Here is a 27,522-nt window from a genome sequence, read left to right on the forward strand (position 1 = left end):
AACTCCTCCATTGGGGTCCCCCTGCTCAGTACTATGGTTGACTGCAAGCATCCGAATCTGTATTGGTCAGACTCTGGCACAGCCTCTCAAGAGACAGATATATCAGGAAAGCACTTCTTGGCATCAGCAATAGTGTCTGGGTTTGGCATCAGCAATAGTATCTGGGTTTGGTATTTGTATTTGGGATGGGTCCCCAGATGGGGCAGTCTCTGATTGGCCTTTCCTTCAGTCACGACTCTACTCTTTGTCCCTGTATTTCTTTTAGACAGGAGCAAATCTGGGTTAAAATTTTGAGGATTGATGTGTGGCCCCATCCATCAATGCAGGTGTGAGGGGAGCACACCAGCATAACCTCTGGATAAGGTCTCTACAGGTTCTCCCTCCCCTTTGTTGGGTATTTCAGTTAATGACATCCCAGTGGAGTCCTAGAAGACTCTTGCTTTCATGTCATCTGGGACTTTCTGGTGGCTACCCCCAGTTCTCCATTTCCATTGCTACACATCTGTTCAACTTCCTGACACTCTCTACATCTCCCCTGTCTCCTTCCATAACTGATTCTAATGGCCCTTTCACATCCTCTTCCACTCTTCCTGCAAAGTCCCTTCCACTATCTGCCTCCCATGATTATTTTCTTCTCCCTTCTAAGTAGGACCAAAGCATCCACACTTTGGTCTTCCTTCTTGAGCTTTATATGATCTGTGAGTTGTATCATGGGTATGCCAAGCCTTTCCCTAATATCCACTTATCATTGGGTACATACCATGTGTGTTCTTTTGTGACTGGGTTACCTCACTCAGGATATTTTCTAGATCCAGCTATTTGCCTGAGAATTTTATGAAGTCATTGCTTTCAATAGCTGAGTAGTACTCCATTGTGTAAATGTATCATATTTTCTGTATCCATTCCTTTGTTGAGGGACATCTGGGTTGTTTCCTGCTTCTGGATATTGTAAATAAGCGTGCTATGAACATAGTTTAGCATGTGTTATTATATGTTATTATATCTTTTGGGTATATGCCCAGTAGTGGTATAGCTGGAACCACCAGACTGATTTGCAGAGTGCTTGTATCAGTTTGCAATCCCACCAGCAATGTATGAGTGTTCTTTCTCCACATCCTAGCCAGCATATGCTGTCACCTGAGGTTTTGATCTTAGCCATTCTGACTGGTGTGAGATAGAATCTCAGGGTAGTTTTGATTTGCATTTCCCTGATGACTAAGGAAGTTGAATATTTCTTTAGGTGCTTCTTCTGTAATGTTCAAAGGTATTTGATGCATTCATTAAGTCATTCATTAAAATGATAACATTCATTAAAATGTATGTCATTCATTAAAATGATAACAGGAAAATTTCCAGCCATGGCCTTCTAACTTACTTAACAGTTTTTCCTAATTAGCTTAGCTAACAAAGGATAATGATGTGATGAATGGTAGGAATCACAAAAACCCAAGACTATTTTTATTCACTTGACATCCTCTCAATGCTCCCATCCTGGTAACCCACTCCCAAGATTCTCTCCATCTTCCCTCCCCTTCTCCTCTGAGAGTGTGTCCCTACACCCAGATCTGCAACTCATCCCCAGGACATCAAATCTCTGCCAAGCTAGCTGCATGCTCTCCTACTGAGGCAGGACAATGCAGCCCACCTAGAAGAATATATCTCACAGATACACAACAGCTTTTTGGGTAGCCCCCTGCTCCAGTTGTTAGGGACCCGCATGAAGACCAAGCTGCACATCTAGTATTGGTATTCTGTCTAAGCTCCACCCCACACCTACCTGGCAATAGCCAGGTATGCCCTGCCCCATAGATCTGGCCCACTATAAAAGGGACTACTTGCCCCTCCTCTCTCTCTTTGCTCTCTCTCTGCTCTCCCTGATACTCTCACCTCTCTGCCCCTTGGGCTCTCCTACCCCCTCTCTCCCCGTGGTCATGGCCGGCTTCCACTCCACTTCTCTACTCTCTATGTCTCTGTCTCTCTCTCTCTCTCTCTCAATCTCTCTCTCTCTCTCTCTCTCTCTCTCTCTCTCTCTCTCTCTCTCTCTCTGCCTTTCTCTACCACTAACTCCCATCCTCTACCCTGCATAAAGTCTATTCTATGCCATGCCTAAGTATGTGTGGTCCCTCAGGGAGAAGAGGTACCTGGACAAGGGTCTGCCTGGACACATGCTTCCCCCACACTGCCATGCCACACTCCTGTAACCCCCAATCCTCTCTTTTTAAGCCTCTTCATCTGGTACATATGAGCATCGAGAGGCCTAGGTCCAGATCATGCATGCTCATTGGTTGGTGGTTCAGTATTTGAGAACTCCAAAGGTCAAGGTTAATTGACCTGTTGATCTTCCTTTGGAGTTTGTATCACCTTTGAGTCCCCACAATCCTTCCTCATACTCTTCAACAACAGTCCCAAAGGTGCATTGACTGCTTGGCTAGCCTATTTGTATCTGTCTGAGTAGCTTCTAGGTGGAGCTTCTCAGAGGACAATCATGCGAGACTCCTTTCTGCAAGCATAACAGAGTACCATTAATAGTGTCAGAGATTGAAGCTTATCTATGGGATGGGTGTCAAGTTGAAAGTCTCAGTCTTTATATCACACTGTGAGACTACTTGTTCACAACCCTACAGTAGCTTCTTGGTGCATATATAGGATAAATCGAGGGAATTAGGTAAACAGTTTATATTCATCATTTTGTATAAATATGAGAAGATGGTATGGATAGTACTGTACTGTGAATAGTTCTCACCATGTAAACATCAACAAGAAGAGAAAGAAGTATGGCTAATATACTGTTACAGAACATGAGCAAAACTGTACTAAGAATGAGATGGCTTTTCAGGACAGAACCTGGACATGATGTTGCCTACTCTAAAACTTAAGGCATGAGAATGTCTCTCTGTGAGTCATAATTTTTTTTTACCTTAATAAAAAAGAAATATGGGACATCGCTCTCTGCCTTGCCTTTTCCTAAACATCGTTAATAAAGTTGAGGAAGATAGTGAACATAACACTGTAAGGGAAGGAGAAATGCTGGTTAAATTGTATATGGCTGCATAAACATAAGGAGTTATTACTATGTTGATTATCACTGATGACAGTCTGGACAAATGTGCTAATTACACTCATAAAATGAAGATGCTTTACTCTGGACATTCAAGAGAGGCTTATTCTTCTAAAAAGAGTGATTATAAGCACAAAGTATTCCTTTTTATTAGTGCTGCAATAACTGTTCCATGTAATATTAATAACAATAATAAAATGTTAGCTACTTCTACATTATTTCCAGGGAAAATGAACACAAGAGCTAAAAAGTTGAGTGAGCAAAAACTTGTTACTTTTAATGATATCCATAAAAAAACAAGAGATGTTCAACTAAATCTGTTTCCAACACCCCTATGGTTTGATACTTCTGGGTTATTTATTATCATCTTTTGTTGGACACTATGGATGACTACAATAGATATGTTACTAAGAATCTCTATGAGTCTTGAAGCTGATATGTTTTCTATGATCCAATAGATAGAAAGCTCCCAAATTTTCTCAGACCTGTGTATTGGCATTTTATCACTGCTCTTAGATAAATTTTATCCTCAGATAAATTTTGATTTCGTTAGACAAGATTTGGCCTGAATGGTCTTCTTGAATATAAGTTACATGTATGCAGGATGAAACTGTTAACTAAGTAACTAATAATTCATGCTTTTTTGCCCTGTATCTGTGGATTATTGTATATTTGATGGGAAACATATCTGCTATGTTGATATCATAGTTATGGTTATTATTACTGCAATAAAACTCCATGACCAAAAAGCAAGTTCAGGAGGAAAGGGTTCAGTCTATTTACCCTTCCACATTTCTGTTCAACATCCAAGGAAGTAAGGACAAGAATTCACACAGGTCAAGAACCTGGAGTCAGGAGCTGTTACACAGGCCATGAAGGGGTGCTGCTTACTAGCTTGCTTCCTATGACCATCTCAGCTTGCTCTCTTGTAAAGCACAGAACCAGCAGCCCAGAGATGATACCACCCACAGTGATATGGGTCCTCCCCCATTGATCTTAGGACTGGATTTTATTGAGGCACTTTATCAATTGAAGTTTGTTCCTTTCAGATAATTCTAGCTTATGTTAAGTTGACATAAAACTAACCTGGAGAATTGGAAGCTATATTCCTTGGCCCTTGTTGTAATAGAGCCACATCTGACTTTATTATATCAGGCAGCAAGAGGGAAATAACAAGAGATACATTGGGTTTTGTCCAAATAACTTCCAAGTCAGTTGATCTAATATAAACTTTTCTGTTATTTTATCAACTTAATATATTATCAGAACCTTAAATAACCGATTAATTATCACTCAGTCCTGGTATCAGAAGTTTGAAGTGTATATTCTATGTCAGAAGGGTACTCCTTCTGAAGCAGCCAGGAGACCATCTATTTCCCCCAATATAAAGCAGCTGTCGTCATTCTGAGCCATGTGATCCATTATCCATCACCAAAACCAATGGTGCATCATTTTTAAATCTCCTTTTCAACTTTCATTTTCCCACCTCATTTTCATCATATAATCGCCCCTATGATTAAGTTACAGCTAACAAGATAATCCAGGGAACTCTCCTCACCTCAAGTCCAGCTAATCAACAATTCTATCTGTACCTGAGCATGCTCAGCCCCATCAAAAATTACCAAAATTAAATGAATAAATATATTTTCTTGTTTTCCATTTTCCAAATGAGTGTATGTAGTCTTAGAGAAATTAATGAGTGAATCATAACTTTGGCTGCCCCTCAAGCACAGTCCCTGTATCCAGTTACTGTAAGGGGAAAGAATTTTCAGAAGAGTGCATTTGTCAGGCTTTTCTCTAGACTCTAGAGAACATTTTGTTTCTCTAGAGTCTAGAGGAACACAAATTATAGATTATATCTATACACATATATACAGATATAGATATAAAGGGAATTTATTGAAATGGGGTTGGCTTACAGGCTGTGATTCAACTATTCTAACAATGAATGACTAACCAACAGAAGTTCCAAGAATCCAGTAATTGTTAAGTTTGGCAGGTGAAAGATTAAAAATTCAGGAGACAGCAGGTGTTGGAGAGGGTGCGGAGAAAGAGGAACACTCCTCCACTGCTGGTGGGGTTGCAAATTGGTACAACCACTCTGGAAAGCAGTCTGGCGGTTCCTCCGAAAACTGGGCACCTCACTTCCAGAAGATCCTGCTATACCACTCCTGGGCATATACCCAGAGGATTCCCCACCATGTAATAAGGATACATGCTCTACTATGTTCATAGCAGCCCTATTTATAATTGCCAGATGCTGGAAAGAACCCAGGTATCCCTCAACAGAAGAGTGGATACAAAAAATGTGGTATATCTACACAATGGAGTACTATTCAGCCATTAGAAACAATGGATTCATGAAATTCTTAGGCAAATGGATGGAGCTAGAGAACATCATACTAAGTGAGGTAACCCAGACTCAAAAGGTGAATCATGGTATGCACTCACTAATAAGTGGTTATTAACCTAGAAAACTGGAATACCCAAAACATAATCCACACATCAAATGAGATACAAGAAGAAAGCAGGAGTGGTCCCTGGTTCTGGAAAGACTCAGTGAAACAGTATTTGGCAAAACCAGAACGGGGAACTGGGAAGGGGTGGGAGGGAGGACAGGGGAAGAAAAGGGGGCTTACGGGACTTTCGGGGAGTCGGGGGGGGGCTAGAAAAGGGGAAATCATTTGAAATGTAAATAAATTATATCGAATAAAAAAAATAAGTAGAAGAAAAAAAAAAAGTTTGGCAGGTGAGATGTCTCAGCCTGTCTTCAGTATATACTGGAATCCAGAAGGAATGGACTTATTAGCAAGAGTGAGAACAAGCAGGAAAAGAAGAGCTTCCTCCTTCCATGTCCTTTAGGTAAAGGGCCAGCATTAAGAATGTATCTGCCCACCTCAAAAATCAAATTATAAGAGGGTCTTTCCACTTCCAATAATTTAATTTAAAAGAAATCCCTCAGGACAAATACAGAGGTGGGTGCTCTCAGCCAACCATTGGACTGAGCACAAGGCCCCCAATGGGAAAAGGGGTTATGCTAGAGAAAGGGGGTTGTGCTAGAGAAAGGACCCAAGGAGCTGAAGGAGCTTGCAGTCCCATAGGAGAACAACAGTGTGAATGTACCAGTAGCCCCAGAGCTCCCAGGGACTAAACCATCAACCAAAGAGTACACATGGAGGGACCTAAGGCTCCAGCTGCATAGGCAGCAGAGGATGGCCTTGTTGGACATCAAAAGAAAGAGAGGCCCTTGATCCTGAGAAGGCTCAATGCCCCAGTATAGGGGAATGACAGGACAGGGAAGTGGGAGTGGGTGGGTTGGTGAGCAGGGGGAGAGGAGGATGGGATAGACAGCTTTTTGAGGGGAAACCAGGAAAGGGGATAACATTTGAAATAAAAGAGAAAAGAAAAGGAAAAAAAGAAAAGAAAAGAAAAGAAAAAAAGAAAAAAAAAAAAGAAATCCCTCACAGGTATGCCCAATCATTTGCATCTTAGTTCATTCTGAATGTCAAGCTGACAACCAAGACTAGTCATCACAAGAGGGAACTTACTCCTGGCAGCATTTCTGCCAAATTCTTTTGCATTCTATTTTTATCCAACCTGTGACCTAAGGCCTGGGTGTAACATTTTTAGGGAGAAAAGAATTATTGAGAACTTCAGGTCTCTGAAGAAGGAAATGGAAGAAGAGCTCAGAAAATGTAAAAATCTGCCATGCCCGTGGATTGGCATGATTAATATAGTTAAAATGGCCATCTTGCCAAAAGCAATATACAGATTCAATGCAATCCCCATCAAAACCCCAACTCAGTTCTTCACAGAGTTGGAAAAAGCAATTCTCAAATCTATCTGGAATAACAAAAAACCCAGGATAGCTAAAATTATTCTCAACAGTAAAAGAACTTCTGGGGGTATTAGTATCCCAGACCTCAAGCAATACTACAGAGCAATAGTGTTAAAAACTGCATGGTATTGGCACAGGGACAGGTAAGTGGACCAATGGAATAGAATTGAAGACCCAGAAATGAATCCACACACTGTCACTTGATCTTTGACAAAGGAGCTGAAAACATCCAGTGGAAAAAAGATAGCCTTTTCAACAAATGGTGCTGGCTCAACTGGAGGTCAGCATGCAGGAGAATGCGAATTGATCCATTCTTATCTCCTTGTACTAAGCTCAACTCCAAGTGGATCAAGGACCTCCACATAAAACCAGACACACTGAAACTAATAGAAAAGAAACTGGGGAAAACCCTTGAAGACATAGGCACAGGGGAAAAGTTCCTGAACAGACACCAATAGCTTATGCTCTGAGATCAAGAATTGACAAATGGGAGGCTTATGGTTTCAAATGTTCCATCACGGAATGGAAAACGTGGTCTGAGAACATTGCATTTGGGTAAGTGGAGACCAGAGGTATAACAAAGAACTGTGAACTCCAACTCTGGATAACTTACAAAGGCATGCCCAGTGGCCTTCATTCCCCATCCCTTAAAGAATATACTGTCTTCCATGTTAGTGACAAGAACTGAGGATGAACTATTCAAACCATAACCTTCAGACGACATCTCAGATGCCAACCATAAGATTACACAACACGAAAAGAGAGCATGTGTCATGAAGTCTGATTATGTCCTACCATTTTTTTTTAACCACATAGAAAGGCTGTTTTTTATAAGCTAGACAACAACTTTCCACAGGCCTTAGGTATTAGTATCCCATTGGTTACATTCTGTCCTTTCATGCTTGCACAATGTTCTCTATCCTGTGTTCAGTATTACTTGGACAGCATAACACACCTGTGTGCTTTCTACTTTTGGATTTTAAAACCATTTGATATCAGTTGTGGCTCTGGAACATTAGCCACCAACATTCTTTTTTTTTTTGCATTTCTTTTATTTGATATATTTTTTATTTACATTTCAAATGATTTCCCCCAAGTCCCATAAGCCCTCTTCCCTCCCCCTATTCCCCGATCACCCCTTCCCACTTCCCTGTTCTGGTATTGCCCTATTCTGCTACACTGAGTCTTTCCAGAACAAGGGGCCACTCCTCCGTTCTTCTTGGACATCATTTGATATGTGCATTATGTTTTGGGTATTCCAATTTTCTAGGCTAATATCCATTTATTAGTGAGTGCATACTGTGATTAATCTTTTGAGACTGTGTTACCTCGCTTAGTATGATGTTCTCCAGCTCCATCCATTTGTCTAAGAATTTCATGAATTCATTGTTTCTAATGGCTGAATAGTACTCCATTGTGTTTATATACCACATTTTTTGTATCCATTCCTCCGTTGAGGGATACCTGGGTTCTTTCCAGCTTCTGGCTATTATAAATAGGGCTGCTATGAACATAGTGGAGCACGTATCCTTATTACATTCTGGGGAATCCTCTGGGTATATGCCCAGGATTGGTATAGCAGGATCCTCCGGAAGTGATGTGCCCAGTTTTCTGAGGAAGCGCCAGAGTGGTTGTACCAGTTTGCAACCCCACCAGCAGTGGAGGCATGTTCCTTTTTCTCCATATCCTCACCAACACCTGCTGTCTCCTGAGTTTTTAATCTTAGCCATTCTGACTGGTGTAAGGTGAAATTTTAGGGATGTTTTGATTTGCATTTTCCTAATGACTAATGATGTTGAGCATTTTTTAAGGTGCTTCTCAGCCATCCGAAGTTCTTCGGGTGAAAATTCTTTGTTTAGCTCTATACCCCATTTTTTAATAGGGTTATTTGGTTTTCTGGAGTCTAACTGCAGAGTTGGTGACAGAAAGGTGGGAGCACTTAGAAACTTGCATATGCAAATGGCCATGATTTAAATGACAAGAGGCAACAGAAAGAAAAGGCAATGCAATTTGATTGACCTTTGTTATTTTTAAAGGGAAAGGACAAATAACTTATTAATATTCTTTGCCCTCACCTGTAAGACAAATACAATTTAATATACTTAGGGAATATGGTACTTGGCTTATGATAGGTATATAAAAGCCCATAGTCGCTTACACAGCAAATGGTAAGTCCTAAATAAAAAATGTAACTAACACAATCACTATTCACATTATTTTGCTAATATGGTAATCCATCCTTTCTGTTGTTTTTTTAAAGAGAGTCAATTAAATGGAAAGATTAATAAGATCTAACTCATTGTATTTTTCTCCTGTGCTAAACTGTAAGCTTTATCAGTTAGTTCACAAATATATCTCTTAATGCAATTTTTTAGTTGCTTGGACTACGAGCAAACAAATCAACACAGCATTAATAATTAAGAAGAGATTATCAGTTCTACAAGTACCTTCGTGGGAATGTGAAAGATTGAAAATTACCTCTAGCTTAATCTTTTAGGCAGCAGACACACAAACACATTTCTGCATCTAGATGCCACAGTTTATAAATAAACTTCTGGCTGGTGTGATCTAATAAGTCCAGATTCAATCAATACCATACGTCTTCACTATTTCAGAGATAAACAGAAGTACCCCACATAAGAAAATCTCAAGTCAAGCTGAATTTAGTTTTTAGCTCCTAGAATCATGCAGAACAATTTGGTCAATACTGAGCCTACACTTTTAAAACCTCATCACCTAGTGTTAGAATGTTTTATCACAGGCTTGTCAAATGCATATGTAGTCACTTCATTAATAATGGTGAGGAGTTTGCAGTTTCTCAAGGATACTTTCACATCAATTTTAGCCGGGCAAATTTGTGAATATCACCAACCTATCAATTAATTAGTTGGTTACTTAGTTAAAATGAATAGTTTAATGCATCTGGGTAAGTATTGATTAAAGTGAAGTACTTATGATGTTGATAACCATTAGTAGCTGTAAAATAATTTCATCCATATTCCAGGTTACCAAATATGAGGCAGGCACTGCATATTTTTCATTTTCTCTTGGCAAGAAGCTTACATGTAGATTTTATTATAAGTCACCATTAATAAGACAATATTTAGAATTTTAAAAACAATTTATTTATTGTAGAAAAATACCTGCCTATGCAGGTAAAGCTTCAAGTAATATTTTGAGAGTTATATCATCAAATTCATCATATTAAAGTGAATTAATGCATTTTAGGAGGCCTGTAACAAGTACATGAATATAGCATTAAAGGAGTACATAATCTCTCTGTGATGACTTGAATGAAGATGATCCCCACCGAATCAAGTATTTGACTCCCTGCTCTCCAGGTGCTGAAACTGTTTTGGGAGGTGGTACAACCTTACTATAAGGAGTACATCTATTGAGCCCTCCCTGTTCTATTATCAGTTCCTTCTCTACTTGTGTACAGTTGACGATGTGAACTCTCAGCTTCCTGCACATGATGCCATGCATGCTGTTTGCTTCCATGCCTCCCTGGTAACCTTCCAGACTCGCTCATCCCTCTAGAACTATAAGGTAAAATAAACTCTTTTGTGAGTTGCCTTTGAATATATATATATATATATATATATATTATTTTGCTAATGTGAATATATATATATATATATATATATATATATATATATATATATATATATATATATATCCCTGGAATCCATCCCCAACACTGCATAAATTTGGACAAGTACAGTGGCTCAAATCTGACTGAAAAGGAATAAGAGACTAGGTAGTAGGGTCATGGATTTAAGGTTACTTGCTACTATACAGGTAGGTAGCTAGGTCAAGATCCGTCTCTAATACACAAGGCTGTGTCTGAAAACTTATTATTCAAAATGAGATTAGATGTAATACCCTGTTTAAAGTCAAAGTACATTGATTTGAACCTTTGATTATAGATTCTAACCAATTGGTAACATCAACGTTGCTCCTCAATCAATTTCAAATAATTCCCTTAGGGCTTAAGTTGTAGTTCAGTTTTGGACAGAACAGTTGGCTGGTATGTTCAAGGGCTTTAACAGATCTGTAAAACTCTAAAACAAAAGAACAAATGAAATTTATTTTTCAAAGTGGATTTTAGTCATCCTCTTTTCACCTTATTCAAACACCTCTCTCTAGGATTTCTTTCTCCAATCACAGTTACTCTAGGAATTATTTTCTCACACACTAAATCAAATCAAAGTGTCCCTGAACGTCATGGAATCTGTGACAGATTTTATTGTTGTTGCTTCACTGAGTAAAGTGAACTAAATACTTAGAGACAGAAGAGCCTTGTATTTTAGGCTGTGGGCTCTGTAGTTGAATTTAATTTGATAACAGGCCACAGTGCTTTTGTCACCTCATTGAGAAACTAAGTCTCCATAATAGTAATTTGTTTTCTCATTGGTGAAATGAGTCTTGAATTGTATTTCTCATTTTTTTTTTAAATAAAGGGTGTATTAAATTCTCTATCCAACTATTCAACTACATTTGCCTGGGGTGAAGAATCACTAAATGAATATTGAAAACTCATGAGATTTTGCTTAACTACAATTACTGCATGCCGATTCAAAATGGAGGGACACATCTGTGTTACTAAAGCTTCAAGACTATCACAAGGATAAGAAATCCCTTAGAGCTACAAATGGTACAAGGCATAGCACTCTTGTTTTGATCATGAGAATAAAGAGTGTGGGCTGATGAAGTGAGTTAGTGCTTAAGATACCTAGTGGTTCTTATAAAGGATGCAGGTTCAGTTTAAGGTATCCACATGGCAGTTCACAGTGATCTGTATGTAAGTCTACTGTCAGTGAATCTAAAATCCTCTTCTAGCCTCCACAGGCACTGAACATACATGGTACACATAGATGCATGCAAGCAAATACTCATATACTTAAAATATAACTGTCAATAAATAGACAGACTGTCAGACAGAAAGAAAGAAAGAAAGAAAGAAAGAAAGAAAGAAAGAAAGAAAGAAAGATAGATAGATAGATAGATAGATAGATAGATAGATAGATAGATAGATAGATAGATAGCAATGGAAAATAGTGACCAAGGGAAAGAATAAAATCTTTCCTGAGTTTTCTTAGTGATGTCATATAAAAGAGATTGAATAAATGAAATCAATGAAACTTCTTAAAGTACAAAGCTTCACTTTGTTTGCTGAAATATTTCAAAGCATAAATTTTTCATTGCCTACTTACCAAGATTGATTTTATTAATTAATATTTCAAACCATTTACTTTATTTAATAAGACAAAGTCAACCCTGCTGCATTTGAATTTTAGTTATAATTAATGATGGTATTATGGAAATTAATGATTTTTCCATTATCCATTATGATATCATCAGTACTAATGGCCTGTTTACTGCTACTGTGATGATGGCAGCTTTAAAAAAGTGAATTTAAATAGGAAAGAAACACCCAAAACAGCGTTACTTTTATTCCACCCAAATTCTTTAAAAGCACAGAATATTTGATTCAGATATGATCAAGCAAGCAATTTTAAACAAGAAACCACAATTCCAAAAGGCCAGAGATCATTCATTCAGGTAACATTAAACATTTAACTGACCCTATGTAAGGACATAATCTAAATGTGTCTTTCTAGAGTAGTATTCCACTGGGATATTACTTCTATCTTTTGGGACTCTCATTAAAGGCATGGTGAATGATAAAATGGGCAAAGAAAAATTTAAGAATTCATAAAGAGATAAAGTTCTATTTACATAATTTAATCGTTTAATACCATTGAACCTATAATAATAAAATACGAAACTTTTATTGAAAGCATCTGGATTCTGAGTCTACAGAGATTAGTGTTACTGAGGTGGCAAGAGCCTTACCTGTGAACCCTTCTGGATGCCAGCACAGCTGTGAACAACATGATAGGCTCACTTCCTCATGGGAGCAGAATGGAAATGGAACTAACATTTCATGAAAATGTTTCACCTAAATATTCAAAAATTTGTACAGCTATTGATATGAAAAGATTTTATATAAAGAGATGATAGATAGAGATATCATTAATTTAATGCAGGACTTACTAAACATGAACAGCCTCTTGTAAAGCCTTCCTTTGGGAAGATTTAAAAAAGTATTCTATACCTGCTGAAGAATTAGAAAGTCAGTATATATTTAAGTCCATGTTCAAATCCAGTGTGTGTTACTGTGTTGTCAATGGCTGTATACAGCAAACTTTGCAGAACCAAAGAGTTGATAAGACCTTCATATCAACTGACTGAAATTAGAACTTGTTCTTATATGCCCAACTTCTCAGTAATCTCATCTCATTTTGAAGACATGAAACAAAACAAAAAACAAAACAAACAAAACAAAAACCAATTGACACCTTAGCATGGCTTCCTCAAAGAAGATCAAATAAAAGATAAATTTAAAGAAGAGTAAATGAAGTCTCTCCCCTGTTAAATCACAAAACTGGCCACAAAATGGCAATGCTGGTGGTAAAGTTTTGAGACCATAGTCCTGGGCCAGGTTTTTCTAGAAAGCAGAAACCTGAGACATCTCTAAAAAGCTTTTTTCAGCCTTTTATCAGTCATTTTTTTTTGTTCACATTTCAAATGATATCCCCTTCCTGGTATCCCCTGCAGAAGCCCCCTTCCCATTCCCCCTCCACTTTGCCTTTATGAGGGTGTTCTTTCACCACTCACCCACTCCCACCTACCCATTCATGGCTCTAGCCTCCCCCATATACTAGGGCTTAATGGCTGGCTGGCTAAATGTTCCTAGCTGCAAGTGTCAGCTGCCTTCTCCATCTAGGAGAGTTCCCAGTCTAACCACTTGCCTGTTCTAGCGCTGGGCTGCTTCCTGCCTTTGTCTTTTACTCTTTTAAAACTAAACAAGCTTTTGTAGCTCGTTGGTATTCTTTGCTATCAGGAGTCCAACTGTCTGCCCCCAATAACTGTGATTCTCTCCAAAGAGTAGTTTTATCAGTGGTTTCTTGCTGTGCTTTCTTATTCTCCCTTACACAGATTAGTTTTTGCCTGTTGCTCTTGTTGTTGCTCTTGTTGTTGTTGCTGTTTTGTTGTTTCTGCCTAGTTCCAGGAGCTGATTAATCTTGCTGACACAATAGGACCCTCCCTCCTCAATACATTAACTGAGTCAAATTCTAAGTTATATATTAGTGTGTCCCCTTCAATTTTAAACACCAAGCAAACATCATTTCTCAGGAAAATGGATAACTGTTTGATTCAGTCACATATCGTTGGTCACTGGGCTTCCCTATTACCCTATAGAGACACTATCATGCATCTGTAGATAAATGTAAATAAATAAAAAGTTAAAGTGTTTAATATCATTCTAATTGATCCCTGTGAAGGAAATAAAGCACTTTGCTTATTCATGGGGACCTTAATTGACAGCCAGTACATTAATTTAAAATACCCAGGCTCTCAAATGATTTTTGGTGACATATTAAGTTTCTCAGAGACCTCTTGCCTAACAAATACAATAAGACTGATGATGTCTTCACTGTACTTTAGCAGAATATAACCTAGAAGTCTTATGCATGGATTGAATTTTAAGTGATGCAATTCTAAGTAATTAAATAATAGAAATTATGTTTTTTGAGATAGAAATGCTTGAAGCAGTGGTTTTCTGTTCTTCTTATCTAACAATTTTATACAATTCTATAAACCGTATGGGTAGAATGTTACCTATCTTGTTCACTTCCATTTGCATAAATAGGAAGCCTTAGCTATACGGTGTTGAAAGCTTAGCTATACATAAGCTGCTCACAGAGACCTAGCAACCAGGACCAAGAGATAACTAGCATCATCACATGCCACCATGACCTGTCAAGTATGAGTGGCAGCCTATAAAGAAGATGCTAGCTACTCCACCCCCACGTCAACTGGCTCTCTTCCTTCTCCCTCTCATTCCCTCTCTCTGTCCCTGTGTGTTATCCGATGATCTCTCTTCTCTCTTTCTGTTGTTCTGTTTGCTCTTCTGTGTACTCATGAATCTGACTGGATGGCTCTACCCCTTCTCCAGGTCCTCACTCCTCTTTTTTTACAAATAAACCTGCTTTATTCCATGTCTGTTGTATGGTGTGATTTCTCATGGAGACACCTTGGCATGAGCCCACCAAGTACCCTACTACCCCCCACCTCATTATATTTATAACATACAATACATATACACATACATACATAATAATACAGTACATACATAACATACAATACATAACCTAAAATATACATTTTAGTTACCTAGTGAATATATCAGAATCGAATAAAGTATACATAGGGAACATTAGAATTATAGATGACATCTGCCATATAAGATACACTTGAGAATAGCAGTAATAAAATATAATACAAATAAAATTTTGAAAAGAAGTTATTTTCTTATTCAGATATTTCATGGACAAATGATAAGATTCTGATTCAAAGCCATGAAAGTATGATTTAATTTTTTTGATAGGCAAGAAGAGCATGATAATTTATCTTCTGAATCCAATAATTTAAAAATATTTTCTTGCCTCTGTCTTTGTCCCTTCTCTTCCTTCTTCTCACTGGCCTCCTGCATTTCCATTTTCTCTCTCTCTCCTTTTCCTTTTCTATCTCTGTTTCTTCAAAACTCAATGGAAGGGTAGGATTTTGTGTTCTCAATAATAACCTCTGAAATCTAAAAGAATGTCTGTTTAGAGTTGCAGCCTTCCTGAGGTCAAAGGCAAGACACAAAGATTGCTAACAAGAAAATTATAATGGACATTAATTTAAATCCTGAGACTGTTACAATCAACTAACATGGAACCTTGGACTCAAAGAGTCTGAACCACCAACCAAAGAACATTCACAGACTTGACCTAGGCCTTCCGACACATGTAACAGATGTGCATCTTGGTCTTCATGTGGGTCCTGAATAACTGGAACGGAGTCTATTGCAAAAGCTGTTGCCCATCCATCGTATGTGTTCCTCTAGCCATATGTGGGCTCAGTGGGAGAAGTGTCTCACCTCACAGAGACTTGAAGTGTAAAGGTAGAGGGGTTACCCAGAGATCTCCCACCCACTTAGAGTATAAGGGGAGGGGGAATGGGAGAAGGATTGTTGGGATGACCAGGAGGGGGGGCAGTGATCAGAATGTAAAGTGAGTAAGTACAAATGAATAAATAAATAAATAAATAAATAAATAAATGAAATCTAATTAAAAAACAAAGAAAAGAATTTCTGTATGCTACTTTGAGTACCACTGTAGGATCTGAGGACATCCTTGCCACAAAGCACCTACTGCCAGGAGCACTTACCCCTCCAGAACCTTAAGGCACGCATGCCCATCATGGCCCATTAACTGGCACACTTCCTTTAACCAACAAAGGAATATAACATCAGGTTTTCTTTTCCAAAGTCATGACTCTCATAGCCAAGCACCTTAACATATCAACAGCATGACTCTACTTGCTAAAGGGTCTTGTCTTCAATAGTGTTTGCCTCTACAGGATTTAAAGATGTATCAGCCCTGTATTATACCCTATCACTGGCACTTACTTCTAAGTTTTCAAGAGCAGAGCTCATCTGGGAAGGAGGATGTAAGCATCCACCATGAGTCATGCTTTAAGCACTGTTGCTTCTTGGACTAGAGTGGTTATATAGTAGATTTCCTGACTGCTCTATTATATGCACAACGTCTATCTGTTGAGTATGCCTGCCTGCTTATGTTGTCCTCAGAGATAAAAAGGCTCTCCAAACATGTTACCACATGCACTCCTCCTGAGGACATCAACTGTATCTACAGAAACTATTTGGAGACTATACCAGCCAACTTGAATGAATGTTAATATAGCTAATATAGCTTATCACAAGACTTTAAGTCTCAACTTCAGAAAAAAGCTTTTAACTACAAAAATAAAATGGTAGAGGCAAGAAAGGAGTCTACAAGGTGTGTACTTTACAATGAAAGCAGACAAAAATTACTAGCATCTTAGCCATCTTACCTACGTTATAAAAATGAAAATTTTGAAATATGTCAGAAATATTTCAAAAGCATGATTCTGAAAAAGTGAAATAAGATACAAATAAATCGAGACAATTCTATGAAGTTGGGCAAATTATATATGGCATAAATAAGAGAATCATAGAAGAAAAAGTTTTCATGAAATGTAACTGGAGAAAATTTTGAAGAGTCTAATAAACCAAATAAATACTAAAGAAATAGACTAACAGAATGAATCTTTACTACTGGTATAGGGGCTGTCCCTGAATCTGTTGTCTGCCTGTGGATCCTATCCCCTAACTGACCTGCCTTGTCTGGCTTCAGTGGGAGAGGATGCGCCTAGTCCTACAATGACATGTCTTTTACAAAGGGCAACACAAAACTAACATTCTCAATGGAATTTTGTAGGTTCCACGTTATCATTAACACTGCTTCACTTCTTTCTATTTCCTCACATATATTGCTTAAATTAATAAAGCTTAAAATATAAACTATAACTTTGGCTATAAGCAGAAGGCTTAAACAGAAGAGATAATGACATAAAAGAAGTGTGCATATCATCCTCTGTGATGGTTAACTCAGAGTTTCCAATAATACATCACAGTCACATTAAGGAAAGATAAAAGCACTTCCCCAGGAGAATCATTTCACGAAGACAGACTTCAGATTTGAATTCTGTGCTTAATGCCTCCTAAATCTTCTGTCATCTCTCTGTCTGTTGCATGGGTCTGAATCTGGACTTGCTTGAAGTCTTTCTTTGTGAATTGTCGGAGACCAAACTGTGGAAAAACAGACCCTCAACAGCCCTCACATTCAAAGTTCATTGACCTTGCAATTTACAGCTGAACCACCCTCTTCTTCACACAAAGCTGATCAAATGGTTCTCATCCTGGCCAAACACCTGGGGTTGTCTAGGCGGAACCAGCATTCCAGAAACGCTGCTGGAAGCCACAGCCAGCATCTGTCCCAGATGACCTTTCCTCCTCCTGTGCTTTTAGTATCCCTCTCAGCCCCTCCCTACTTCTTCTTATGGTGGGTTCAAAACCAGGCATTTTGCGTTTCATTAAAGAGGCTTTAACAAAGAACACCCCGTTTGCTTGGCCTCGCTTTTCTTTCCTGCCCATTTTCTCTTTCAGGCTTGGGTCCTCCTCGGCTCCCCGCGGGTCAGTAGAGTGAATCTGTTAGTTCCTGTATCTATGTCTGTCTAATTCTGTCTGATTGGGTGTTTGTGTCTGTTGTATGAGATATATGTGTGAGTGGTATATGTTGTAGAAGCTGCGTCTTTCCAAAGCAAAGGGCTCCGCTTTTTATTTTTAAATAATACAGAAAGTGTCATGTAGGAAAGGAATTAGATACTTTACAGAAATCTTTAATAGCATATTATAAGTAATACGTCACTGGCACCACTGACACCAATGAGATTACATACATTATTGTTTATCAACTAATGTCAATAAATGAATTTTTTCAAGCTTTATGGTAGATGTTAGGGGGTTGTTTTCAACTTCTGAATTTTCTTCTTTCAGCAAATGATGTGCACACATTATTGGGGAGCATAGAAGAGTACATATTTTAAGATTAAAGTTATTTAGCTTAGACTCTGAAAGCTGACTACATGGCAAGCAATGTTGGTTGTTACCTTGGGTTCCAGTCACTTAGACTGTTAAAAAAAAAGAAATGAAAATATTTTCAGAATATTGTATCTTCACAAAGAAGGAAGGGGTTTATTTGGTAAGAAGTGAATAAGCCAAAGTGGTAAGAGATTTAAGAAGATTCTAGGGTAAGTTCAATCACAATGTACAAAACTAACAAATCATTTAAACATAAAAAGCTTTTAATAGTGATTAACAACATTTAACAATGTCCAGTAGCCACTAGTACCCCAAGGTCATTTGGGTCCCTCTGGTTTTCACTGTTTTCAACAGTCTGTTTCGACTTTCTTAGAATACTGATTATCAACTGATCATGCAGATTATTGTAGGACACTTCAGGCTGATTTCAAAAGGTATCAAGCTATGAAGAGTCTAAGGAGAAGAGTGATGGAGTCTATAAATCTAATTAATAAAAGCACAAATCTCTACAATGGTACAGTGAGGTAAGACGAAGCCAGCCCAAGTATGCCTTCTCAACTGCATTCTGTTGAGAACAGTGGTATAAAACAAGATAAGAGTTATACTCAATTAATTTGAGAGATTTCCAGGAAAGAAAGAGGTAAAACTGTTTCTCTTTGCTACTCTGTGAGGAGATCAGATACAGACTTTCAAGACTGTTTTCCTCAGAAGCTTCAAATATAGCAGAATTTTATATTAGTATTCTTATGTACTTATTAAATTTTTGTGATGTTTCCTTTCTAACCTTGGACATGTCCAACTTCTTGAGTGGGCCAGTTTTTCTTTTCACTAAAACCTCAGCTAATTCTAATTGTGTTCTAAGGCTGTTAATATAGGTTTTTGCAAAGAAAATTAAACAGACAATTCTTGTTATATAATTATGTCTTAAAAGTCAAGTAATAGCATCCACTTTTATAGCATTAACAATTAGCATACCTCTTAGCTTGAGGTGTGATAAAAATTCTCCTGTAATAATTTCACAGTCACAGTTTTGTATACTTGCTCTTATAACATGTATAATAAAATTGGTGTCAAGAGAAGAGAGGTTCAATGCAGGCATTATTCATTGACAAATATAAAGGAACAAAATTATTTGACCAGTAACCAGAGAAACTAATATTGAGATTTTTACTTCAATACTCTAGATCCTTTTAATACTCCAGATACATTTCTTGATTGGTTGAAAATACACTTACTAAAGACAAGGCCACATCTTTGGTTGAGAATCAAAATATTATCAAGTAGATAAAAATGCTAAAATTCATCTCAGCAGTCACAAGGTCAAAAAGCTTTGGGTAACAGAACAATCTTTAAAATTATTGTAAATTCCAGACAGAATACAAAGCAAGCTAGAAAACATAAATCAGATATAAAGATATATATTAATATTTACATACATGAGTATGTTGCTTGCAGATATAGAAATGAGATAATGAGAGAGGAACAAGATATCTTAAACGGGGCAGGAAATAGAATAATATAATACATGGAACAAATTGGTAAAAAGTGAGTGACTGAGAAAGAAATTAGGTCAGTGAAGACTAGACAAGAAGAGAACAAAGGGGAATGAGGCTTAAGTGTGAAGATATCATGATATACTAACTGAAATTTTTTCTTTGTTTTTTATTGGTTATTTTATTTACATTTCAAATGTTATCCCTTTCCTAGTTTCCCCTCCACAAACCTCCTACCTCCTCCAACTCCCCCTGCCTCTGTGAAGCTGCTCCTCCAACTGCCCACCCACTCCTGCCTCAGTGCCCTAACATTCCCCTATCCTGGGTGTCTCCACAGGACCAAGGGGCTCCCCTTCCAGTGATGCCTGATAGGGAAATCCTCTGCTACATATCCAGCTGGAGCCATGTGTCCACCTGCCCCCATGTGTACTCTTTGGTTGGTGGTTTAGTTCCTGGGAGCTTTAGGAGATCTGGTTAGTTGATATTGTTCTTCCTATGGGATAACCATGGGCAAACCCCTTCAACTCCTTCAGCCCCCATCCCAACTTCTCCACTGGACTCCCCATGCTTAGTCTGATGTTTGTCTGTTTGCATAAGATGGATTTTTCAAGAGCTAATCTAACATTTATTTATTTATTTATTTGTTTATATAAAAATATCATTAAGAGCTATCATAAGTATTTTCCCAGCCCTGCTCGTTCCAGCCCTGCTCGCTCTGGTCCTGCTTTGGCCATATTTATTTCATATATGTGGGTACACTGTCACATTCTTCAGACACAGTAGAATACAGCACCAGATGCCCATCAGAGATGGTTGTGAGCTACCATGTAGTTGCTGGGAATTGAACTCAGGACCTCTGGAAGAGCAATCGGTACTCTTAACCACTGAGCCATCTATCCAGACCCTAACCTAAAATTTTAATTTAAAATATTATTTAAGGGCTGATAAGATGTTTCAACGGGTGAGATTGTTCTCCACCAAGACTGGAAATCTGATTTCTTCATGGAAGGACAGAACAGATTGCTGAACATGGTGCTCTGACATGGAAATGTGCTCTCTGATATGTGTGAGCACACACAGAGAGAGAGACACATACACAGAAATGAGGGCGGGGGATAGGAGAGATTGAGGGAGAGGAAGAGGAAGATGAAAAGGGAGAAAGAGAGGGCTAGGGAGAGAGAGGTGGAGAGGGAGAAGGAGAGGGAGATGAAAAAATACCTGTCAAGCTTTTTACCAGGGAAAACCCAGCTACAAGCATCTGGGTAAAACCATCCAATAAGGGAGATAAGTCCATTGTTGTTAGATCTTCTCATTGTCAAATTAGTTTGTAGAATAACTGAAATATTTTCTAAAAGTATATTTACATATAATAATTTTTGTTATTTTACTTCTAACAACTGTACATGCACTGATGTCATTGACAAAAATAGACTTGTATTTAGGAACCAAATCATGAGATTGCTACTGATCTAGTCTACTTGAGGGCAATTGAATCCCAATCAAAGAAATAACTATGGCTTACACCGTGTAATCCCAAGAATTTAATTACCAAGTTAGCTAGATTTTATAGATAATGTGTTTGTCTTAATCAAGAAGTAGGTTCTATTTTGCAAATTTTATCCTAGAATTCAATTCACCCTTCAGAATATTTTAATCGAATTATTCTGGCTCAAACTTACTTCCTTAAATTTAATGTTTGTGTCCTGCAGAATCTCTGTGTTTTATGATGATGATGCATGATAATGAGAGACGAATATTCCTATAAATTGGTCCCCATGTTTTCTTGAACCTCTAATTACATGTATCAGGAAGCCAGAAGAAAAGTTTTCAATGTATATGCCTTGGCCTTAAGTGCTTTTTATCCTATAGATCAGGCTCTGAGTTGAGGTGTCCCATGCCAGGTCTGTACTCAGGAAAGACTTAAAGCTAGGTTTCCTCATGAATCCACAAAGAACACCCAGGAATCTCTTGAGCTTTCCTCTCTAAGTGTTGATGACTTTACATTAGGCAGTTTATTGGTTGCTTTTCTTGGTTTCTGCCTGCTTCTAATGGTAGTGACTCTAATCCTCCTTGAAGTTCACAGTTAAACTCCAATTTCAGACAAATTCACTTTTCATCAAATTATTTTCATCACTGAAATAACTTACCAAAAGGCATGATTTCATGAGAAGGAATAGAATTAGAGTCACACACATAAGCAAGGAAAATGAGGGAAAAAAGTCAGTGTTTGCCAAAGGTATACCATGAGTTGTCTTCAAAGGAGCAGAAATGAAACATGTCTTGACCTGTGTAATGTGGTGGCTTATCACCCTTAGAATAAGGAATGCAGGAATGATGTGAGAAATTAGAGGGAGGCTGTAGTGATGACCAGAGGAACATCTGGTATCAACTGTGACTCAGTCAAAATGTCTAAGATTAGAGTATAAACAACAGGACTCAGAACAGATAGAGTGAGTCCAATGATTCCATCTTTTCTTCCTCTGTTCCACCATCTCAGGTCTATTCCTGCTACTCCACATGCAGCACTTAGGACCAATGTGGTTGCATCTCTGCTTGGATTTCTTGACAAGGAATCTGTGACATGTACTTAACTTGAACTTGCCCCGGTGTCGACTGGTAATTTGTCCCTCGGCTTATTTTTCCATTCTTGATTGATGTTTGTCCCTGGAGCAAAAACACTTAACTTCTCTAGAAAGCACTCGGCAAGCTAGCCCTGCCTTCTGGACAGCCTTCTCATTCAAGTTGACATTAAGCTACAGCTGCAAAGCAAAGCCTAAATCTCAAAGTGGCTGGAGTCTGTGAGTTGCCCATCTCTCTAGATCAGAGTGACTCAAAACAAAACAGCAACAACAAAAAAGTCCACACTTCCTCTGGAGACCTTGCTGCTCTAGCTAATTCAACTTGGAAATTTTACTTATAAGTTTAAAACAAACCCTATGGTATTGACAATGACAGTCCTGAGATTTCAACAGTCATTTATTCTCCCCTTTTGTCTCCATCTCTTCTCTCTTGTAATAACTTCTTTTTAACTCTGTGTGCTCCAGACACTGTGATAGGTGGAGTAGGAAGAATTTGATTTTTAGATATTCAGTTTTGATGCCTAAGCTCTAGAACACTATTTTCAGTCTTATAAATGCAAGTGATAGTAGATATATCCAGTGTTTCCCTAAGAATTGTGGAAACACAAGCCTGTAGTCAATGCCACTTCTTTTTCTTGACTTAAATATCATGCTGGCTATTTACTTCTTGTTTTGTGGCTGATGGCATTTTATTTATTTTTTTATATTTTTTTATTCGATATATTTTTTATTTACATTTCAAATGATTTTCCCTTTTCTAGCCCCCCACTTCCCAAAAGTCCCATAAGCCCCCTTCTCTCCCCCTGTCCTCCCACCCACCCCTTCCCACCTCCCCTTTCTGGTTTTGCCAAATACTGCTTCACTGAGTCTTTCCAGAACAAGGGGCCACTCCTCCTTTTTAGATGCCTCTGGTGGCATCTTCATCCCCTATCCTTCCTATCACTCATTGCTCACAGGAACGATTCCCCTGCATTTCACTTGTTCTTTTCTTCTAACTACAGCTCATTGTTCAGATAATTTCTAGTGTTTAGCCCATCTTTCCTTCATTCATTGGTTCATTCCCCTAATGTTACATCTTGTGTTTCAGCATTTCTCCCCCTGGTCCTGGCTTGTCTTTCTTTTTCTCTCCATATCATGATAAATTTCCCTTGCCTCTAGCTTTCTGACAGTGGGCCCCTCTCAGTTACAACTGCCTATTCTCTTTCCTTTGATCCTAGACTTCAACATCCTCTGTTCTTGACTCTTTTCAGTTGGCTATTTCTAAAACATTGGATTGTTTGAATCTCAATGCCTATTTTATTATCTTTCTTACTTCCTTTCTCCTTTAACTTCACCTACTCTACATTAAAATCAGTATATACACCCAATTCGCACAGTGAAATTGAAGCTATGCAATGTAAGGTACTCTGCATACTCTATCCACCTCAGTTTGATTTTGACCTTGACTTTCCCTTGGATGATCTACAAGCTTTTGGCCCATTTGCATAAGTCAAGTCTCTATTGATGCCACATTAACGATCCACAACACTGCTTCTTGTTCATTGACATCATATTTTACTCACCGTGAGCACTGTTCCCAGAAGCTCACAATCTTTCATTGCAATACAGCAGGTGACACAAGAAGAATTTGTTATAAAAGAAAGCAAACTGAGAAATAGGTCACTGTTGAATTAATAAGAAAAGGTCAAAAATCTTGTGGAAGAAAGATGAAAACTTGGAGGTTTGGGAAAACAAAACCTTCCTGTGTGCCTTCTTGTTGGAGGTCACATTCAGTGTAATATCAACATCATTTTGTATAACAAAAGACTAATGTGTAGGTTGAAATAGTTTGCTCAGTGTCAGTCAAGGCTGATACATGCATGAGTCTGAATTCAAACACATATCTTGACCTATTTATTTCTGATTAGATTGAAGTATTAGTGTCAGACAAGACTTGTCCTTTGATGAATTAGATAAATATATTGACAAGTGAAGGGATTATCAAACTTACAATTTTATAATTGTTGAAAATGTGGCAAGAGACCAATGTGTAAATAACTAAAGAATAGAAAAGAGACCTTTAGAATAAACTGGTGGGCTCCTTCTGCTTTTCTGAAGTTTACCTTTTGTTCTCATACTTTTCTTTCTTTCCCAATTTTATTTTGGCATGTGTTGACTGTGTATAGACTGTTAGGATTACCACATTATCTCTAAGAAAAGTCAGCCATTAGAAAATCTGCTATTAAAAAAACAAAAAAAAAAAAAAGAGAGAGAAAAAAAGATCTGCTATTACCATTTGTTGGCATAACGAGTTAGATCCAAAATGACTTTTGCTACAACCTATGGTGGCAAGGCATGGGAGGTTACTGCTGGACTGGGCATACAATATAAAGTCACAGATGATAAGGAAACAGTGTGTCTTGATAGAGGTCTGTAGTCCATGCTCAAACCCTCTGCCCTTAACCCTCTGTTCAAATTAGAACAAACAGAAGGCAGACAAACGAACATAAACTCAAATACACTAATTTAGGAAACTATCAGAAATGAAAGTTTATCAGAAAGGAAACTAACAGAAATTCAACAAGTAATATCAGATGAGGAGGATGTTTGCATGGTAGCTAGAGCTTTGCCATAAATCCATGGCATGACAAAAACAGTGAGACCTTAGACAGACCTTCTACACAGGACAGAACTTAGCTACACATGAAACACAGACACAAAACAGAGTTCATTTTAGTTGAGAAGGGCTCATAGGGACTCAAAGAGATTGAAGTTACAAACACAGACCATCTTGGGCTCTGAGCTAGGTCCTCTGCATTTATGTTATGATTGTATAACTTGGGGTTTTGTGGGAGCATGGGGAGTCTCTGACTCGTATGTTTGCTTTTGGGACCCTTTACATCCTACTGCATTGCCTTGTCCATCCTTGATACAAAGGTGTGTGCTTATTCTTATTCGTCCTTATTATCTATGTTTGGTTGATATCCTTAGGTGGTCTGATCTTATCTGAAGGGAAATAAAGGAGGGGTAGACTGGGGAAGATGAAAGAGAACACTGGAATGAGTAGAGGGAGGAAAAACTGCACTTAGGATGTAATGTATGAAAAAATAAATTTTAAAAAATAAAAATAAATTCATTTAAAAAAAACCATCTAAATGTTTCTTTCAATTTTGTCTTGATGAAATTTCTGAACATCCCCTAAATGAGTCTTTTCTGGGGAGGGAAAAGATTACCTTCACCTTATGTAGTTTATGAATGTGTATACATGATTCAAATTTTCCAGAATTATTGTGACATATAGCAAGAGAGCAAGAAGCTTTGATGGGGATATACAGAATTTTATCAAGGTAGCTTACTTGGAATACAATGAATGCAAGAAAGGACAATTGGTGAATGCATGCCTACCTGTGCCAATATTAAGGTGGTTCCAGGTACAGAGTCTGATAAGTGGAAGTGCAAATATTTTCATTCTCCACAAAGATCTATCTTCCAGTATGGATCATTCATAACCTTGGTTTCAAGATGAGGCTCATTTTTAAATTTAGGGCAGGATAAAAGGACTGAAAGATTGTATCTAAGGATCTTGCATCGAATGGGTACCATCCAAGCACTCAAGAAAGAGCCACATGAGTAGAGGGCATTAAAGGAAGCAGGAATTATAATGAAAATAGAGAAAACAAGACAAAAGAAAAAGGCAATCAATCACATCCACTTATCCACTGAACCAAGAGAAGGATTTTAAAATAAGTCTTGAAATCTGACAAATGGAGACTGCTAGCTAGTCTGCTCCCCTGAAGATACCATATCCTGCGCCATCCTAAAAGGATCCACTGCACTCAGAGCAGGTGGTAACAACCCCCACCCCTTCCCTGAAGTCCCAGAGCTGCCACTGGAAGCCCAGTGGACCCATCATTCACCAAAATCCCTACCCCCTACCACTCTGAAACTCAATCTATAGATTACTCATAAAATTAGAAATAGAAAAACCTGAAGACCCAGCATTACAACTCTTGGGAATATACCCAAAAGATGCCCCACCACAGGCATCTATTCTGTTCATAGCAGTCTTTTTTTTTTTTTTTTTTTTTTTTTTTTTTTTTTTTGTGATAGCCAGAAGCTGGAAACAACTCAAATGTCCCACAACAGAAAAAATGGATACAGAAAATGTTGATTTGTACAAAGGAATACTACTAAGCTACTAAGAATGAGGGCATCCTGAGTTTTGCAGGCAAATGGATGGAACTAGAAAATATCATCCTGAGTGAGGTACTCAGACCCAAAAGGACATGCATGGTATGTACTCACTAATAAGTGGATATTAGCCAAAAAAAAAAAAAAAAAAAGAAGAAGAAGAGGAAGAAGAAGAAGAAGAAGAAGAGGAGGAGGAGGAGGAGGAAAAGGAGGAGGAGAATACCCAAGATACAGTCCACAGAACTCAAAAAGATCAGCTGAAGGGCCTAAATGAGGACACCTCAATCCCACTACTTAGGAGGAAGAAGAAAGCAATCACAAGTGGGGAGGGAGAAAGTGATCTAAGAGGGAAAGTGGAGGGGAGTTTGTTGGGAAAAAAAATGGGAACCTGATCTGGTATTGGGTAAGGGAAAAGAACTGATGCTATGAGGACCAGCAAAAAGAATGGAAGTAGGCAACCTTGGGAGGTAGAAGGTTGGTGGGCACCTCCAAATGCTCCAGATACCTGGGAGGTGAAAGACTCTCAGGACTCAAAGGGAGGGAACTTACATGAAATGTCTGACCTTAGGGAGAGGGAATTTAACAAGCTCAACTCCAGCAGGAAGACAGAGAATCAAGGGAGGGAAGGGGTTGTCATCCTATTGTCAAAACTCTAACCCATAATTGTTCTTGTCTGAAAGAACTGAAGGGATGGAAATGGAGAGGAGCCTAAGGAAAAGAAGGTCCAGTGCCAAGTGCAAAGTGGGATTCAGCTCAAGGGCTGGCCTGACACTATTACTGAGGAAGTTGAGAACTCACAAAAAAGGACATATCATGATGGCACCCTAGAAGACTCAACAATCATC

This window comes from Apodemus sylvaticus, chromosome 17 (assembly GCF_947179515.1).
Source record: "Apodemus sylvaticus chromosome 17, mApoSyl1.1, whole genome shotgun sequence".
NCBI lineage: Eukaryota > Metazoa > Chordata > Mammalia > Rodentia > Muridae > Apodemus > Apodemus sylvaticus.